Raw genomic sequence first — 5,178 nt, forward strand, 5'->3', positions numbered from 1 at the left:
AAGTTGGTGGATTGAGCTATCAGGGGAGGGGGTCAGGGTATGATGGAATTCTTTGCATGGGGTTAGTATTGTTTTTGCAACTGTTCCCATAACTTTGAATTTATTTCAAAATTAAAAAAAAAATATATATACCGTGTGATCTTGGGAACTCCCTACTTTATAATTCAAGTCCTTGACCTTGAGGCTTGCTCTTTATACAGGGGAGGCTAAGCCCACCTATAATTATGGCTAGCATTCACCTCCAGAGAACCTCTTTTGTTACTCAAATGTGGACTTTCTCTCTCTAAGCCCAACTCTGCAAATAAATTCATCACCCCTCCCCATGACATGGGACAGGACCCCTAAGTGAGTGTTTCCCTGGCAACATGAGGCATGGATTCCAGAAGTGAGCCTGACCCTGGCATCAAGGATTGGGAGTTCCTTTTTGACAAAAAGAGAGAAAAGAAAGGTAACACAGTAAGGTTTCAGTGGCTAAGACATTTCAAATAGAGTTGATGGGATATACTGGAGGTCACTCCTATGCAAACTTCAGCTACATATCTCAAATGGCCACAGTAAACCACCTTCTTGAAAACCCTAAAAAATACCCAGATCCCTATCTGAGAGTCTATAATAGTTTCACTCACTAAGTTCATTCTTCAGAAACTTAAATCCTGCAGTAAGCTCCTATGCCACTAAGTCCCAAAACACAGAGGCAACCACCTCTTCAAGAAAAATCACCAGTTGCATCCCTTTTTCTGTAATGTTGACACAACTTTCAACATGAACAAGTTAGGGTGGTACTGCCTACACATCCCTGAAGATTGGGAAAGTGATTATATTAGAGGAAGGGGCAGCAATAGACAGGACAGAATTAATAAAGGAATAAGAGTACTGAATCTCTACAGAAGTTTATTTTTCTTATTGCTAGGGTATTACAATAACTAGCAGCAAAAACTGAAATGATAGAACTGACTTCCATAACATTCTTTGAAATTTACTATATACCTACTGTATTGTAATTTGAAAGCTATCACCTTTTTGAATATATGCCATATTTCCCAATAAGAAAATAACTGTACGTATGGAACTATAACCCACAACATTCTTGGAAATTTCTTATACAACTAATTGTTAATTCCTACTTGGAAAGTTGTCACTTTGGCATTATATGTTACAGTTCACAATAAAGAAATAACTGAAAATGTGGATATGCAATCCATGACATTCTTTGAAATTTGCTAACTACTAGTTAAAGTTTACTTGGAAAGTTATCAATTCTATATAATTATGTTCCACAACTTTAAAAAAAAAAGAGGAAACCATTGATACCTTTAGGCATCAAATAAAGTTAAATTTATCAGAAAAAATACTTGCTAAAATAAATCAAAGAAGACCTGAACCAACTAAAAACATTCCATGTTCAGGGATCAGCAGGCTTAATGCTATTAAGACTTGAATTCTACCCAAACTGATGTAAAGATTCAATATAATACCAATCAAATTTCCCACAGATTACTTTGCAGACATGGAGAAGCAAATGATCAGTTTTATTTGGAAGGGTAAGGGGCATCAAATAGCTAAAAACATCTTGAAAAAGAACAATGAAGTGGGAGGTATCAGCCTTCTTGGCTTTAAAGCATATTGTCAAGCCACAGTGGTCAAAACAGCATGGTACTGGTATAAAGATGGACATTGATCAATGGAATCGAGTTGAGGGCTCAGAAATAGAACCTCAGATCTTTGGTCAACTGATTTTTTTAAATGAAATTTTATTAAGATATATTCACATACCATATAATCCATCCAAAGTATACTATCAGAGGTTCACAGTATCAACATATAGTTGTATGTTCACCGCCACAATTTTAGAACATTTTCATTACTCCAAAATAATGAAAAAAATAAAAATGAAAAAAACACCAAAACCATCCCATAACCTTCATTCCTCTATTTTATATATTCATAATTACTCTTTCTTTCCCCTATGACATATATATATATATATATATATATACACACACACATATATATAACATATATTATTACTCTTTTGCCTATACACTGGGTAAGGGAGTGTCAGTCAAAAGGTTTTCAAAATCCCATGGTCACATGATTAAAGTGATATAGTTCTACACTTATCATCAAGGATCAAGTGTACTGGATGACAGTTCAGCAAATTCAGGTATTTTCTTCTAGCTATTCTACTATACTAGAAACTAAAAAAGAAAATCAACATAATGCATAGGAATAACCTCCTGAATGACCTCTCACCTCTATTTGAAATCTTTTAGCCACTGATACATTATGTTGTTTCATTTCTTTTCCCCCCTTTTGTCAAAAATGCATCGTCAATCCCACGATGCTAGTGCCAAACTCACACTAGGAGTCATGTACACATAGGGAGGAGGGCAGTGAGTTTAATTGCAGAGTTGGTTGAGAGAGGCCACATATGAGAAACAAAAGATTTTCTCTGGGGGTGGCCCTTAGCACAATTATAAATAGGCTTAGCTTTTCCTTTGCAAGAATAAGTTTCATATGGGCAAACTCCAAGATTGAGGGCTTGACTTATTAAATGGGGAGTACCCAATATTTGTGAGAATATCAGGAATTCCCCAGGTGAGAGAGTTTAGTATTTCTATACTTTCTCTCAGTCCCTCAAGGGGACTTTGCAAATACATTATTATTTCCTGCCCAAAATACTCTGGGATGTATCAGGGTATTACATTAACCTGTACAAAATAACAATCATTCCCTATTCTAGGTTCCATGTAATTATGCTGTTTATAGAAACTGACCATACCGGTTAGATTAGAAAGTGTGTCTCACTCCTCTCTAAGTTTGGATCAGCTTCCTTTCCCATTTGACATTGCATAATATCTGAGGGTTCTTTTAACGTGAAGTTTTTTTTTAGAGTCACTTCCTCTGGGATATCTTCAGCCTTTTCTTGACACCCACTTTCCTCCTTTGTGCTTCTCTGGGAAATGGGGAATGTAGGCCTGAGATGGAATGGGCAGGACCTTGTACTCTGATGATGGAGCTCACACATTATCCCCTGCTTGAAACCCAAACAGAAGTTTGAGTCTTGTTGTCTGACTCCTGCTCTGCTCCTTCATCCTAAGCAGTAGTTCTGAACATGACAGTGGCTTTGGAAAAGGCAGCATTATACACTGTGGTTGTTTCTCACAAAGACGTAGCAAGAAAAGTGCACCTGCTTCTTCTTTCCCCTACTAGGGGCCTCAGCAGGTAGACACAGTGTAGAGAATGATGGTTTGGGGCCATCTTACCTGAAGACATCTTTTGCCCACTCTGGTCCAGCTCAGACCTGCCTTGAATCTTCCAAACCTTTGTTTCTTGGGTCTCCTATGGTCTCAGTGGCCTGTTTCCACCCAAATCAGAGTGTAGTTTCCAAGATGCTCTACAAACAAAGAGACTGTGTCTTTAACGCATCCATTTATAAAGCAAAGATCTCTCTGGATAACTTCTACCAATGGGGTAAGGAAACTGAAAATTAGAAAGCTAGTCCTGCCTTTTCATTGTGTCTTTCCTCTTTATCTTCCAATTCGAGCTCCAGTTCCTTATTGGCTGACCCAGGGGACAATTTTAGTGACACACCTTATGCTCCAACAAATTGGCCACTGTCCTTCCATTCACATTTCTGCCAAATTGTTCTCTGTCATACTTTTACCAAGCAGAAGTCCTGGGCTGACCTGAGAGGAGCATGTAACTTCACTTTGCCTTCACTGTGGTATCCCTATTCTACCAAAGGGAAGCAGAGACCCCAGAGGATAACTATTGTGTAGCCCAAAGTCTCTCTGCACGAAAACGAAGGAATCAGGGCTTGAACTTACACCTGATTTTCATCCAAATCATGTACCTCTCACCACAGCGTTCAGTTTCCAGCAGCTAGAGGAAAGAAGGAGTGTGCTGACTCAGCAAATTACCCTTCAGCAGGAGAGAAATATCCTTACCAGTGTTGGTGCTGTCTGACCAAACCTGGTTTCTAGTTCTTTAAAGGACAAAATCTCATGAGATCTTGAAGATCTCTAATGGACTCAATCAGGGAACCCAAAAGGGGTTTGTTTTCATGGGCTGGGGGGCCAGGGGATTGATGGGTGGAAGTGGTATGGGGGAGCATTTGGGGTGAGGGAGGGATGATAAAATGGTAGAGCAGGATTGGGCCCTGGCCTGGGCCCTGTAAAGGGGCTGGTCCTGGGGTGGGAGAGGAACTGGGCTTGGTGGGGGGAAGGTACAGGGTCAGGCCTCAGGTGTGGGGAACTGGGGTGGGGGAGGGGACTGGGCTGGTCATGAGGGGAAGGAGGAACTGGGCCTGGGATGGGGGAGGGGACTGGGCTGGCCACAAGTTGTGGAAGAACTGGGCTTCTGGTGGGAGGAGGAGCTGGCATGTTCCTGAGGTGCGGGAGGAACTGGGCTTCTGGTGGGGAGAGGAGACTAGGCTGCTCTTGAGGTGGGGGAGGAGCTGGGCTTGGGGTGAGGGGAGGGTATAGGGCCAGGCCTCAGGTGTGGGGAACTGGGGTGGGGGGAGGGGATTGGCTGGTCCTGGGGTGGGGGAGGGGCTGGGGTGGTCCTGCGGTGGTCAAGGAACAGAAGTGTAGTGGGGGAGGGGACTGGGAGAGGCCTGAGGACTTGAAAGGTGTGGGGCTTGGGGTTGGGTGGCGGGCTGCTTCCCTCATGACCACACCCACCAAACTGCGGGGCTCTGGAATGGAAGAGGCGAGACCAGGGCCCACCTCCGCAACCTACTCTTCCGGTACCCACTTTACTCCTTCAGATTCGGGGTGCAAGGCCTGGTCTGTAGGGGTGTGCTGAGCTCAACAGCAAACGGCGGGCGAGGCTCGATTCCGGTGCCCCGCTCCCTCCTCCACAGGGGACGCCCGCTGCTCTTTACCCCACTTTTGCCCACCCGGAAGTGGCGGCTTCCCTCCCCGGATTCCCTTCTCTCCAGAATGTTCGTTGTTCAGTTTGTTTCTTACCTCACCAACAAATCTCTTCTCCAGAGTCTCACCATGCCGGAAATTTCAGAATGCTGAGGAGGGCCCGTGGACCGGTGGCTGGAGGGGACGCTGAGCCGGGAGAACATTGCAGGGCCGGAGCAGGTTCTCCACAGACGCGCCTCTTCGCCGTCCAGCCTCACATCTCCCGCACCAGGTAGCGGCAGGGACGCCCGAGTGCGCACGC

The sequence above is a fragment of the Choloepus didactylus genome, chromosome 16, assembly GCF_015220235.1.
Source record: "Choloepus didactylus isolate mChoDid1 chromosome 16, mChoDid1.pri, whole genome shotgun sequence".
Taxonomy (NCBI): Eukaryota; Metazoa; Chordata; class Mammalia; order Pilosa; family Megalonychidae; genus Choloepus; species Choloepus didactylus.